Below are 15,876 nucleotides of genomic sequence, written 5' to 3' on the forward strand. Positions count from 1 at the left end.
ATTTGGTATAATTTAACATTGAATATATTTATTGTGCTCTAATTCTTTGAAAAAAATCATGTTTTATGATAGTAACTCTCCACAAACCAGAATATTCAACTGATTAATCTAGGAGCTCCTTACAAGCAGGAACTATATAACTCTTTATTTCATCCCTATACCTAGCACAGTGACAAGCACAAAATGTTCATTCAGTGAATTTTAATTGAAATAAAATGAAAACATGCAATATGGTTCAATCTTTTTTAAAAAGAAAAGAACTCCATATATATGTTCATATATTCATATAAACATGGAAGAAATATGGCAAGATACATGCCAAACTTTTAAGAAAAACTACCTCACGGATTTGAGGTAATAGGGAGAGAATTTAATATTTCCTTTAAAACGTAGCACAGTAGTCAAGATCATAGGCTTAGTAGTCAGACTAGGTTCAAATCCCAACCCTACCACTTTTTATGTGTGTCACTGGGCAAGTTCTTAACCTCTGTGTGCCTTGTTCCCTCAACTGTGAGTGGAGATCATAAGGCTTCCAACCTCACAGGGTTGGGATGAAGATTATCTCAATCTTCAGATAATATTAGTACACTTCAGAGTGCTTCACACTTAACAACTACTTGATTAAGGTTAGCTATCATTAGTATTTTGTTTGATCCTTACAGTGATCAAGGAGTACTTCGGAAATAAAGGAAAAATATTTCACAGCAAAAGTAATTTTAAAGGAACCAAAGTACAATACAAGAAGAAGAAGGAAGAAGAAGAGGAAGGAAGCAATGGAGGCAAATGGGGAGGAGGAGAAATACAGCCATTGGTTTCATCCTGAAGAAATTTTGCCTTGAGCCCTCCGACTTGCTCCAAGGATGGGCTGGTTGATCCACACTTCCCGCATAGCTATCATCTTGGACTTTGCTTTCACCTTCATCTTTAGGATTTCTTTTGTCTATCACTTATGTCCAATCACATTTTCCTGGGTCCCAAGTTTTCACTTCTCTTCATACCTTCTCATTTTGGTAAGTCATATTTACCATTACCCTCTTAAGAAGGGGTGCGTGGCAGTTAAGTTTTTTGAGATACAGCATGCCTGAAAAGGTCTTTATTATGCACTCATGCTAAATTATGTTTGCGTGGTTAGGTGTAATATTCTACAATGGAAATAATATTCCTTCAGAATTTTAAGACATTGCTCCGTTGTCTTTTAGCTTCCCGCAGTCCTATAGAGAAGTTTGATACCATTTTATTTGTATTCTTTGTTTCAAACCTGAGTTTTCTATCTGAAGGCTTTTAGGATCTTCTCTTTGTCCCATGTGCTCTGAAAGTTCACAGTGGTTGGACTTGGTGCTTTCATCCCTTGTGTTAGGCACTCAGTGGACCTTTTGGTCTGGCAACTCATGCCCTTCAATTCTGGGAGATTTTCATAAATTACTTCTTTGATAACTTCCTCCTTCCTCCTCTCTGTTTTTGCTACTCTTTCTTTGGAATGTTGTTTGTTTCTGTTGTTGTTCTCCATTGTTGCCTATTTTCCATCTCCTTACCTTTTTCCTTTATACTTTGCAGAAATTTAAACCTTATTTTCCAAACTTTCTTTACAGTTTAAAAAAATATCTTCTATAATACTTTGAATTTCTAAGAGCTCTTTTTTGTTCTCTGTATGTTCTTTTTTACATGGCAACTGTAGCTTGCTTCACAGATGTAAAATTTTCTCCTAGATCATTGAGAATATTAATAGAAGGTAGTCGTTTTTTCTCCAGTTTTCTTCTCCCTGTACCTTCTGTTTCCTCCATTAATATTTTTGTTTTAGGTTCTTTCATATTAAAGGGTTTCCTCAAACGTCTGGCAATCCTTCTACGTCTGTTCATATTTAAAAGTGGGAGGGTGGAAGAGTAAGAAGTGGAGATCACCTTCTTCCCCACAGATACACCAGAAATACATCTACACGTGGAACAACTCCCACAGAACACCTACTGAACGATGGCAGAAGACCTCAGACTTCCCAAAAGTCGTGTGGATGAAAGGCTCTTGGTGCTGCAGCCAGGAGTCAGTGCTGTGCCTCTGAGGTGGGAGAGCCAACTTCAGGACACTGGGCCACAAGAGACCTCCCAGCTCCACATAATATCAAATGGCGAAAATCTCCCAGAGATCTCCATCTCAACACCAGCACCCAGCTTCACTCAATGACCAGCACGCTACAGTGGTGGACATCCTATGCCAAACAACTAACAAGACAGGAACACAAACCAACCCACTAGCAGAGAGGCTGCCTAAAATTATAATAAGTCCACAGACACCCCACAACACACCACCAGACGTGGACCTGCCCACCAGAAAGACAAGATCCAGCCTCATCCACCAGAACACAGGCACTAGTCCCCTCCACCAGGAAGCCTACACAACCCACTGAACCAACCATAGCCACTGGGGACAGACACCAAAAACAACGAGAACTACGAGCCTGCAGCCTGCAAAAAGGACACCCAAAACACGGTAAGTTAAGCAAAATGAGAAGACAGAAAAAAACACAGCAGATGAAGGAGCAAGATAAAAACCCACCAGACCTAAAAAATGAAGAGGAATTAGGCAGTCTACCTGAAAAACAATTCAGAATAATGATAGTAAAGATGATCCAAAAGCTTGGAAATAGAATAGACAAAATGCAAGAAACATTTAACAAGGACCTAGAAGAGCTAAAGATGAAACAAACAATGATGAACAACACAATAAATGAAATTAAAAATACTCTAGATGGGATCAATAGCAGAATAACTGAGGCAGAAGAACGGATAAGTGACCTGGAAGATAAAATAGTGGAAATAACTACTGCAGAGCAGAATAAAGAAAAAGCAATGAAAAGAACTGAGGACAGTCTCAGAGACCTCTGGGACAACACTAAACGCACCAACATTCGAATTATAGGGGTTCGCAAAGAAGAAGAGAAAAAGAAAGGGACTGAGAAAATATTTGAAGAGATTATAGTTGAAAACTTCCCTCATATGGAAAAGGAAATAGTTAATCAAGTCCAGGAAGCACAGAGAGTCCCATACAGGATAAATCCAAGGAGAAATACGCCAAGACAAATACCAATCAAACTGTCAAAAATTAAATAAAAAGAAAACATATTAAAAGCAGCAAGGGAAAAACAACAAATAACACACAAGGTAATCCCCATGAGGTTAACAGCTGATCTTTCAGCAGAAACTCTGCAAGCCAGAAGGGACTGGCAGGACATATTTAAAGTGATGAAGGAGAAAAACCTGCAACCAAGATTACTCTACCCAGCAAGTATCTCATTCAGATTTGATGGAGAAATTAAAACCTTTACAGACAAGCAAAAGCTGAGAGAGTTCAGCACCACCAAACCAGCTTAACAACAACTGCTAAAGGAACTTCCCTAGGCAAGAAACACAAGAGAAGGAAAAGACCTACAATAACATACCCAAAATAATTAAGAAAATGGCAATAGGAACATACATATCAATAATTACCTTAAATGTAAACGGACTAAATCCTCCCACCAAAAGACACAGATTGGCTGAATGGATACAAAAACAAGACCCATATATTTGCTGTCTACAAGAGACCCACTTCAGACCCAGAGACACATACAGACTGAAAGTAAGGGGATGGAAAAAGATACTTCATGCAAATGGAAACCAAAAGAAAGCTGGAGTAGCAATTCTCATATCAGACAAAATAGACTTTAAAATAAAGACTACTACAAGAGGCAAAGAAGGACACTACATAATGATCAAGGGATCGATCCAAGAAGAAGATATAACAATTGTAAATATTTATGCACCCAACATAGGAGCACCTCAATACATAAGGCAAATACTAACAGCCATAAAAGGGGAAATCAACAGTAACACATTCATAGTAGGGGACTTTAACACCCCACTTTCACCAATGCACAGATCATCCAAAATGAAAATAAATAAGGAAACACAAGATTTAAATGATACATTAAACAAGATGGACTTAATTGATATTTATAGGACATTCCACCCAAAAACAACAGAATACACATTTTTCTCAAGTGCTCATGGAACATTCTCCAGGATAGATCATATCTTGGGCCACAAATCAAGCCTCGGTAAATTTAAGAAAATTGAAATTGTATCAAGTATCTTTTCCGACCACAAAGCTATGAGACGAGATATCAATTATAGGAAAAGATCTGTAAAAAATACAAACACATGGAGACTAAACAATACACTACTTAATAACGAAGTGAACACTGAAGAAATCAAAGAGGAAATTAAAAAATACCTAGAGACAAATGACAATGGAGACATGATGACCCAAAATCTATGGGATGCAGCAAAGGCAGTTCTAAGAGGGAAGTTTATAGCAATACAATCCTACCTTAAGAAACAGGAAACATCTCGAATAAACAACCTAACCGTGCACCTAAAGCAATTAGAGAAAGAAGAACAAAAAAACCCCAAAGTTAGCAGAAGGAAAGAAATCATAAAAATCAGATCAGAAATAAATGAAAAAGAAATGAAGGAAAAAATAGCCAAGATCAATAAAACTAAAAGCTGGTTCTTTGAGAAGATAAACAAAATTGATAAACCATTAGGCAGACTCATCAAGAAAAAAAGGGAGAAGACTCAAATCAATAGAATTAGAAATGAAAAAGGAGAAGTAACAACTGACACTGCAGAAATACAAAAGATCATGAGAGATTACTACAAGCAACTCTATGCCAATAAAATGGACAACTTGGAAGAAATGGACAAATTGTTAGAAATGCACAACCTTCCAAGACTGAATCAGGAAGAAATAGAAAATATGAACAGACCACTCACAAGCACTGAAATTGAAACTGTGATTAAAAATCGTCCAACAAACAAAAGCCCAGTACCAGATGGCTTCACAGGAGAATTCTATGAAACATTTAGAGAAGAGCTAACACCTATCCTTCTCAAACTCTTCCAAAATATAGCAGAGGGAGGAACACTCCCAAACTCATTCTACGAGGCCACCATCACCCTGATATCAAAACCAGACAAGGATGTCACAAAGAAAGAAAACTGCATGCCATTATCACTGATGAACATAGATGCAAAAATCCTCAACAAAATACTAGCAAACAGAACCCAAAAGCACATTAAACAGATCATACACCATGATCAAGTGGGGTTTATTCCAGGAATGCAAGGATTCTTCAATATACGCAAATCAATCAACGTATACACCATATTAACAAATTGAAGGAGAAAAACCATATGATCATCTCAATAGATGCAGAGAAAGCTTTCAACAAAATTCAACACCGATTTATGGTAAAAACCCTGCAGAAAGTAAGCATAGAGGGAACTTTCCTCAACATAATAAAGGCCGTATATGACAAACCCACAGCCAACATCGTCCTCAATGGTGAAAAACTGAAAGCATTTCCACTAAGATCAGGAACAAGACAACGTTGCCCACTCTCACCACTCTTATTCAACACAGCTTTGGAAGTTTTAGCCACAGCAATCAGAGAAGAAAAGGAAATAAAACAATCCAAATCGGAAAAGAAGAAGTAAAGCTGTCACTGTTTGCAGACGACATGATCCTATACATAGAGAATCCTAAAGGTGCTACCAGAAAACTACGAGAGCTAATCAATGAATTTGGTAAAGTGGCAGGATACAAAATTAATGCACAGAAATCTCTGGCATTCCTATATACTAATGATGAAAAATCTGAAAGTGAAATCAAGAAAACACTCCCATTTACCACTGCAACAAAAAGAATAAAATATCTAGGAATAAACCTACCTAAGGAGACAAAAGACCTGTATGCAGAAAATTATAAGACACTGATGAAAGAAATTAAAGACGATACAAATAGATGGAGAGATATACCATGTTCTTGGATTAGAAGAATCAACATTGTGAAAATGACTCTACTACCCAAAGCAATCTACAGATTCAATGCAATCCTTATCAAACTACCACTGGCATTTTTCACAGAACTAGAACAAAAATTTTCACAATTTGTATGGAAACACAAAAGACCCCGAATAGCCAAAGAAATCTTGAGAACGAAAAATGGAGCTGGAGGAATCCAGCTCCCTGACTTCAGACTATACTACAAAGCTACAGTAATCAAGACAGTATGGTACTGGCACAAAAACAGAAATATAGATCAATGGAACAGGATAGAAAGCCCAGAGATAAACCCACGCACATATGGTCACCTTATCTTTGATAAAGGAGGCAGGAATGTACAGTGGAGAAAGGACAGCCTCTTCAATAAGTGGTGCTGGGAAAACTGGACAGGTACATGTAAAAGTATGCAATTATATCACTCCCAGCACCATACACAAAAATAAGCTCAAAATGGATTAATGACCTAAATGTAAGGCCAGAAACTATCAAACTCTTAGAGGAAAACATAGGCAGAACACTCTATGACATAAATCACAGCAAGATCCTTTTTGACCCACCTCCTCGAGAAATGGAAATAAAAACAAAAATAAACAAATGGGACCTAATGAAACTTCAAAGCTTTTGCACAGCAAAGGAAACCATAAACAAGACCAAAAGACAACCCTCAGAATGGGAGAAAATATTTGCAAATGAAGCAACTGACAAAGGGTTAATCTCCAAAATTTATAAGCAGCTCATGCAGCTCAATAACAAAAAAACAAACAACTCAATCCAAAAATGGACAGAAGACCTAAATAGACATATCTCCAAAGAAGATATACAGACTGCCAACAAACACATGAAAGAATGCTCAACATCATTAATCATTAGAGAAATGCCAATCAAAACTACAATGAGATATCATCTCACACCAGTCAGGATGGCCATCATCAACAATCTAGAAACAATAAATGCTGGAGAGAGTGTGGAGAAAAGGGAACCCTCTTGCACTGTTGGTGAGAATGTAAATTGGTACAGCCACTATGGAGAACAGTATGGAGGTTCCTTAAAAAACTATGAATAGGGACTTCCCTGGGTGGCGCAGTGGTTGAGAGTCCGCCTGCCGATGCAGGGGACACGGGTTCGTGCCCCGGTCCGGGAAGATCCCACATGCCGCGGAGTGGCTGGGCCTGTGAGCCAAGGCCGCTGAGCCTGCGCGTCTGGAGCCTGTGCTCCGCAACAGGAGAGGCCACGACAGTGAGAGGCCCGCGTACCACACAAAAGAAAAAAGAGTCATGTACCAAAATGTTCATTGCAGCTCTATTTACAATAGCCCGGAGATGGAAGCAACCTAAGTGTCCATCATGAGATGAATGGATAAAGAAGATGTGGCACATATATACAATGGAATATTACTCAGCCATAAAAAGAAACGAAATTGAGCTCTTTGTAATGAGGTGGATAGACCTAGAGTCTGTCATACAGAGTGAAGTAAGTCAGAAAGAGAAAGACAAATACCGTATGCTAACACATATATATGGAATTTAAGAAAAAAAATGTCATGAAGAACCTAGGGGTAAGACAGGAATAAAGACACAGACCTACTAGAGAATGGACTTGAGGATATGGGGAGGGGGAAGGGTAAGCTGTGACAAAGTGAGAGAGTGGCATGGACATATATACACTACCAAAGGTAAAATAGATAGCTAGTGGGAAGCAGCCACATAGCACAGGGAGATCAGCTCGGTGCTTTGTGACCGCCTGGAGGGGTGGGATAGGGAGGGTGGGAGGGAGGGAGACGCAAGAGGGAAGAGATATGGGAACATATGTGTATGTATAACTGATTCACTTTGTTATAAAGCAGAAACTAACACACCATTGTAAAACCATTATACTCCAATAAAGATGTAAAAAATAAATAAACAAAAGATAATAAAAGTGGGGCACTAAAAAGTTGAATAGATGTGCCTGTTTATTGTGGGTTTTCCTGGAAGATGGTATGGCCAGACCACGTCACTAGGGATCACTGGTGTTAGTATCTCTAGGTCTTTTCTCTTGAGCCGGCTAGAGTTTCCAGAAAAGTACCCTCCATTTCCTGCCTCAAAGGGGGCTAGCAGGTAAAGAGAACCAACACTCTCAGCACTCAGCATACAAACTTTTAGTTGATACAGCACCAGCCTACAACAGTTACTGGTGCTCCCAGGCCAGAAATCCATTGTTGCAAAGAAAAAATCTCTAGTCTTTTTTGGGACGGGGATGATCAGGAAAGACAACTAGGGTTCTAACTGCCTTAAAAAGACTTACAAATTTTCCTTCTCTTTAATCCTGCCTTCACCCACACTTTTTGATGTACCTTGTGCTTCCAAATTTCTGGGCCATTGAGTTGCTTGGAGATAAAAAAAAAATTTAGACGCTCTTAGCATCTCTTTTGCTCTTGGCTCATAGTTTAGCTTTTTCAGGGATGTGCTAAATAAGTTATCATTTATCATGTACTGTCCAACTTGTAGTTTTTTCCTTTTCCTGTCTTGCATGGGGTTTTACCTTTTAAAACATACCTTGGCTGCCATTTTAGTGGCATTTCAGAAAAGAGATAAATGCATGTACCCAATCCACTTTTCATTCAGAAGTCGCCCACAAGGTTATTTTCAAAGGAAAAACTTCAGCAGGATTCAGTGTTGGATTGTCTATAAGAGGTGAAGAAATAAAGAAATCAGATATAGGTCCAAGATTTCTAGTCTGGGTGATCAAGGAAATGTGATATCGTTTACAGAGACAGAGAAAACTGGAAAGGGAACAGATGGGGTAAAATTGTAGCAGATGATTCTGTTGGGTTTAGACATATTGAAATTGAAGTGACGGGAAACATTCAAATGGAGATGTTATGCAGACAATTGGAAATGCACTCATGGAGCATGGGGAAGGGTGAAGGCTGGATATTTATGCTTGGGAATAAACTGTATTTAAGTCTGTTAAGGTAAGTGAGAGTAGGAAAATATTGAAGAAGTAAGTGCTTAGAAAGAATAGCAGAACGAAGACCTAGCCTTGAAGGATATCAAACAACAGGGAAAAGAAAAAGAAAGTAAGTTTCTCACTGGGGAAAAAAAGAGATATGGTTAGAAACAGAAAATAATCAGTATTGTGGGGTAATGTGAAACCCAATAACACTGTGCAAGCTTGGACAGCCACCAGGCCGGGAAGTGGCAGAGTCCAGACGGAACTTCAGGATAGAGTAGGAGGCCAAAAAAGGGGTCTTTAAGGTATTAATATCATAACTAAAGCTGAAGAATATGGACTCTAATGGTCCTGTAGCACTAGTACCCTAGACTAAGGGTACAGATGAGAGCAGAATCCCACAAGTCGGTCAGCGTAGAAGCCAAGAACTGATGAGTTCATCCAGGCCAGTGTGCTGGGGAGGAGAGGAGAGCAGTAACTGGTGAAGATTCCAACAGATAGGTGCTGAGTGTCTCAGAGATACAGGTACAGTGTTCAGAGACTCGGGCATAGAGGAAATCAGGGCAAGTCGCTGAGACAGAGGAGGAAACACAAAAGCAGGAGCTCAGACAATGAGTTACCATGGTCAGAGGTGGGGCAGCGGCAGAGTCAGCTTAGGTGAATCTTAAACTGCTGAAGTAGGATCTCTGAATAGCCTCCCTGCTAGGAACATGCCTTAATCCTCGATTTGAGCTGAGCTGAGCTAAAAGATGACAGCTAAAATAAAGACAACTAATTATTAAAATTTAATATCCTATAACCCAGTAAATCCATCTTGGCATTTACCCTAGAAAAATACTCACACCTCTGTCCAAAGAAGCATATTCAAGGATGATCATTAAAACATTGTTTGCAATAGCCAAGACACAGAAGCAACCTAAGTGTCCACTGACAGATGAATAGATAAAGAAGAGGTGGTCCCGTGCTGCGGGAAAACTAAGACCACGTGCCACAACTACTGAGCTCGCGCGCTTCAGTGAGAGAGCCCCTGCACCACAACTACAGAGCCCACGAACCCTGGAGCCTGTGCGCCACAACTAGTGAGAGAAAACCACACGCCACAACTAGCAAGAAGCCTGCGCCTCAACGAAGATCCCGCGTGCTGCAACTAAGACCCGACACAGCCAAAAATAATAAAGAAAGAAAGAAAGAAAGAAGAGGTGGCCCATATATACAATGGAATATTACTCAGCCATAAAAAAGAATGAAGTAATGCCATTTGCAGCAACATGAGTGGACCTAGAGATTATCAAACTAAGTGAAGTAAGCCAACAAAGACAAATATTATATGATATCACTTATATGTGGAATCTAAAACAAAAAAAGATACAAATGAACTTATTTCCAAAACAGAAAGAGACTCACAGTCAGAGAAAACAAACCTATGGTTACCAAAGGGAAAAGGTGGGGGAGGGATAAATTAGGAGGTTGGGATTAACATATACGCACTACTATATATAAAATAGATAACCAACAAGGACTTACTGTATAGCACAAGGAACTACTCTACTCAGTATTTTGTAATAACCTATAAGGGAAAAGAATCTGAAAAAGAAAAAACATATATATATATATCTATCTGAATCACTGTGCCGTATACCTGAAACTAACATGACATTGTAAATCCACTATACTTCAATTTTTTTAATTAATTAATTACTTAAAGGGAACTGGATCTAAATTAGGGGACAAAAACAACATTGTTTGCAATCAAAGAACATGTCCATCAATAGAGGCATAATTAAATATGTGTATCCATACTGAAATAATACACAGCAATCAAAAATAATGAGGTAGTTCCTAGTGACTGACATGGGACAATCTCAATACATAATGTTGAGTTGCAGGGGTAAAAAAGTGGCACAATATAATGAAATATCTGAAATTGTTCATGTTCTTTTTGAGAGAGAAAGAGGTCTGACAAATGTAGAGGGTCCTTCAGGGATGACACCTGCCACTGTAGATCATTACATGTTGACATAGTCCATATGCAGAGATGCTGAGTCAGGGAAGAAATAAGAAAAGGCGAATGGGTTTGGGTAGAAGGAAGTCATCACCAACCTTCATGACAGCACTACAAGTTGAGCAGTAGAGGTGAGAAAAAGACTGCAGAGGGAGGGAGATGATGGGTGATTTGTGGGAGTGGTCTCTACACCTTCTAACTTTAAGGACAGGAGAGGAATACTGAAGTTGGCACAGACAGAAAGGTACAATGAAGAATTTTTAGACTAAGGGCAATCTGGGCATATTTGAAGTTGGAAGGGGAAAGCCCTTGGAAAGAGAGAAACTGCAGATGTTGTCGAGAGCACAGGACCAGAGGGCAGTGGGTTTGTCAAATGTTAGGGTCTGAAAGGAACCTCAGAGCCGCCTTGCCCCCTTATTTTATAGTTGAGGAAACTGGGTCTAGGGAGGTGTCGTGGGTAAGATCATGGTTTGGAATCCAAAGTCTATCTCTTAGTAGCTTAGAAATTGCTTTGAGCCACCAATTCCTTATCTTTGAAGTAGAAATAAAAGCTGCCTATTTCATAGAGTTGTAAAGCTTTATTTCCATCATCATCATCATTATTACTGTTATTATTACTTAACACATAAAGATTTACCATGCCTGTCACTCTTCTAGTGCTTCACACGTATTAACCTTAATAACACTGTGAAATAAGTAGCATTTTTATTCCCTTTTTACAACACAGAACTGAGGCATGAAGAGACATTAACTTACACAGCTAGAAAGTGATAGAACCAGGATTCAAAGCAGGCAGCTGGCTTCTCAGTCTAAGCTCTCAATTACTCACCTCCTGCCTCTCAATCAGGTCATGTGACAAGAAGAACCGGCTGCTGTTCCCACAGAGGAAGCCAGGACCCAAATGACTCAGAATGAGAAATTCTCAAGCATAGGGGCCTCATGGCCCATAGGTCAAACCCTGTCTCAAGGGATATTCCAAGCTCTTTTGTTCTACTGGAATGGGCTGAGTCAAGTATTGCTTAATACAGGGGGATCATGATTCACCATTTGGTAGTCTTTCCAGGTGTGTGGAGATTTTTTACTCAGTTTGATAGTTGTCACAATTGATTTTATATCTTCCATTATGGTACCTCATCATGAGTGTTCAAACACATGACAGAGTAGCTGCAGACCATGCTGGCTTCCAGCAGGCCGGTCCACCAACTCAGTGGCAGCTGGAAATCATCTCCATTGAAAGTGGCATGGACATATATACACTACCAAATGTAAAATAACTAGCTAGTGGGAAGCAGCCAGAGATCAACTCCGTGCTTTGTGTCCACCTAGAAGGGTGGGATAGGGAGGGTGGGAGGGAGACGCAAGAGAGAGGAGATATGGGGATATATGTATACGTATAGCTGATTCACTTTGTTATACAGCAGAAACACAACAACGTTGTAAAGCAATTATATTCCGATAAAGACGTTAAAAAAATAAAATAAAATAAAGGCTGCAAAGTGTACTGGAACACTCCTTCCCCTTCTAAGCGAGGAAGGCTCTCCCTCGACATAATGGGTGTCCTCATCAGCAGACTTGGTGAAAGGGCCAGAGATGGGAGGAAAGGTTGCAGCTGAGACCTGGATGCAGCACAGACCACACATGGGAAGGGAGTGGTCCTTCAGCTTTCTGGGTAGGGGGCATGCCCCAGTCCTTATGGTACGTTCCCTCCAACACGCATCTTGGCTTTTAAAAAGCAGCTTCTGCATCCAAGACTTTCTTCAAATGGAGGGGCTCAAAATGCTTCACTGGAGTCTTCACGATGCACGTGACAATAGGGACAATTATAGATCAATAGATGCAAGACCCAAACTGGTCACTGCTGTCTACTTTGTGCCTATAATAAAGCTCATTAGGAGCTTAATGAGAATTTAAGGATTTTTTTTCTTTATGTTAATTTGAAGACCTAGCACTAATTAAAAACCCAGAATTCCTTCCCCAGAGCCTAGTGCAGAAGAGAGGGAAAGTCCGGTAATATATCTATTCTTCCAATAAACACTTACACGGGCCTGTTATATAGAAGGTTCTGGATTAAGTATGTAGACGGTGGAGGTGAGAGATGGTACAAAGATGAGGGTAGGGTAGAGTTGCTCCTCTTCATGGATTTATGATTTATTACACAATAGGAGACAGATAGAGCTAGGGTTCTAGACTAGTCACAGTGCTTGAATTCATACCCCAGTGAATCCACGCCATGGGACTCTGGATGAGTGACTTGGTCTCTCCAGGCTTCCATTTCCTCACAGGTAAAACAGGGACAGTGATGGGACCATCGTTGTCAGGTTGTTGTAAGAAATAAAATAATGCATAAAAGAAGTTTTGTAGAAAACAGAAATAGAGTTACAGATGTAGAAAATAAACTTATAGTTAGTGGGGGGTAAGTAGGGGAGGGATAAATTGGAAGATCAGGATTGACATATACACACTACTATATATAAAAGAGATAACTAATAAGGACCTACTGTACAGCACTCAATACTCTGCAATGGCCTATATGGGAAAAGAAGCTAAAAAAGAGTGGAGATATATATATATATATGTATAACTGATTCACTTTGCTGTACACCTGAAACTAACACAACATTGTGAATCAACTATACACCAATGAAAATTAAAAAACAAAAAAGAAATTGAAAAAAGAAGTTTTGTAGAGTCTCTAGTACATAATTGAAGCTCATTATATGCTAGTTATTATTATTGTAAATAACAAAAAGCAGATAAGAATCACATTAATCATGATATCCATAAAGATGAAATTCAGGGTTTTGAATAGGAATATACTTTGAAGGGTTTGGTCCCCCCTACAAGATTAGAAGTTTCAGAAAACATTTGACAAGAACGAAAGCTATAAGTCCTCCCAAAATAAGGATCACCCATCCCTTCAACGCTACCTAAAGTGCAGCCCATCTCTAGATTGCTACATGTGCTAACCCCACTGTGTCTTGCAGCTGGCCACTCTCTGTTCTGGATCTGACTTTGTGGGCTTGTTTCCTAGGGCCCTGTCCCTCCAAATGCAAAAGCAGTCCTCCTGGATCTTAATCTTCTAAACACCAACTTCCCTGTTCCCCTGCCCACACGGCTGCCTATGCCAGTTTTCCAGTGTTCACACTGCATCCTCATTTAGCCTTAAAATCTTATTTTCCTCCTTAAAAACTTGCTTCTTTCATGCAAACTCTTTTCCTGCCCTCCACGAACAAAATAAGATCAGAAATGTGACCAAAAGTCTCGACAACTACTCTCCTCTCTTAAGGATCTTTCCACGTGCCTTTTGCTGACCTGGCAAGATTTTGGGGGTGAGGGAAAGTTTGTTAGGAGTCCCTTCCAGGTGGGGTAGCCCAGCACTCACATGCTCCAAACTCATGTGCTTGCCCTTTAGGGCAAACCACATTATTACTGATTGCATCTCACTTTTTCAGAGCGGAGGGGTCCCGTGAACTTTTTCCCTGGACCCAGATATCAAGCGATAGTGTGGGAAAATGAGAGGCCCTGCCAGAGGGGACCGCCTCAGGGGCCCCAGGGGGGCAGCGGCAGCAACTCAGCCTTGGGCTCTCCCTGTAGAGTTCCAGCCCCCCAGGACACATCTGGTTGTAGGGCAGCTCACCAGGCCAGGCAGAGTGTTAATGAGAGCCGAGTGTGTGGGAGTGTCATCAAATCACTGGGTGCTTTGGGGTTTATTCTGGTGCTCAATCAGATCTGATTGCATCAATAGGCCCATTTAACATAATTGGAAGTGGAAGCTGACAGTTTCTTGGCTTGTTCGGGACCTGTGGTGGCTGGCATGAGAGACAGAGAGGGGCCCAGTATCATCTGGAATGAATCTGGGCAAGTGCAGGAAAGGGTGGGGGGGCTGCCCCTACTACTCGGCAGGCCCTGGAATGACGGCAAGAGGCACGCTGGTATCCTTGGCCCCAAGCCAGCCCCTCCTGTCCTACCTCCTGGGGCTCAACCTCTGCAGCCCTCAAGGGTCTCATTGTTATCTCCACCTGAAACCTGAAAAGATCAGGTCTAGAGAAGAGAAGAGGGGACAGCGTGCCTCTTCTCCATTTCTTTTCAAACAAAGGCCAAGGCTGTCTGAAGTCTGAGACTCCTCTGTCGGTTCAGGCTGACACCTTGGTGGGATCAGATTTGGCATCACCGTATCTAATTTGAAATTTTGGGGTTGAGATAGTTCTATTATATTATGGTTAAGAGCACAGGCATTGAAAGTATCACCCACAGATGACTCACTGATTGTAAGCGGGGGAAGCATCTTTGCAACGGAGGGATCCACTGTCGCATCCTGAACCCACTGATTAACCTTAGCTCCCAGCCTCCCCGTGGATGCAGTATGCTGTGTACCGAACCAGTTAGAATCAGGGTCACTAAATGATAGAACCTGCGTCTAACGAGCCTTTAGACCTAACTCCCGGTTTACAGAAAATCCGGGGACTGGAGGGACAAGTTAAATGACAACAGGAAGAAACAATCAGACCCAGAATATGCACACGCCACAGGACAACTAATTTTTTTCAGCAAGTTAGTGGCATGTAAAAGGCGGGGAGATTCCTTTAGATGAAGAGAGTTGACATTTTAGAGATATAACAACCAGGAAACAAACGAAAACAACAACAACAAAAACAGAACAATACAAAGGGCTGTGGAGTCAGACCAGCAAGGCTTACTTACATCTGGTCTTTGTCACGTATAGGCAGGTGGCCTCAGACAAGTTACTGAGCTTCTCTGAGCCCTATTTCCTTACCTGCGAAAAGGGAATAATGCATTCTACTTCACAGAGCTGCTGTGAAGATTAACTGAGAAAATGCACTAAAGCCTTTAGCATGGTGCATGGGCGTACTGAGTACTCCAAAGCAGCGGCTATTAGTATCAGAGCAGAGATCCACGGATGAACTGAACTGATCCTGTGGCGTCTGCGCTGCCTGCCCGATGCTACTGGGCCTCCCTACTTACCGCTTAGCAGCTGCTTTACTTAATGATGCCTGACCCACCCTACTGGAAGTATCCCCTCCCAAACACAAAGCCCCCTCACATACT

At 40.7% G+C, this 15,876-nt stretch overlaps 1 long non-coding RNA gene across 3 annotated transcripts in view; it reads right to left on the reverse strand.

Moving 5' to 3' along the window:
- The window catches only part of LOC109548022 (uncharacterized), a 138,643-nt gene that overhangs the window by 61,336 nt on the left and 61,431 nt on the right, over positions 1–15,876 (reverse strand). For 2 of the 3 annotated variants that reach the window (XR_012329968.1, XR_002174012.3), the window contains exon 2: positions 8,411–8,539. This is a non-coding gene — a long non-coding RNA (uncharacterized lncRNA). Of the gene's footprint in view, positions 1–8,410; positions 15,852–15,876 lie in introns of those variants that run through there. The other variant, XR_002174015.3, reaches the window with a different exon arrangement.

This window comes from Tursiops truncatus, chromosome 2 (genome assembly GCF_011762595.2).
Source record: "Tursiops truncatus isolate mTurTru1 chromosome 2, mTurTru1.mat.Y, whole genome shotgun sequence".
NCBI classification, from domain to species: domain Eukaryota; kingdom Metazoa; phylum Chordata; class Mammalia; order Artiodactyla; family Delphinidae; genus Tursiops; species Tursiops truncatus.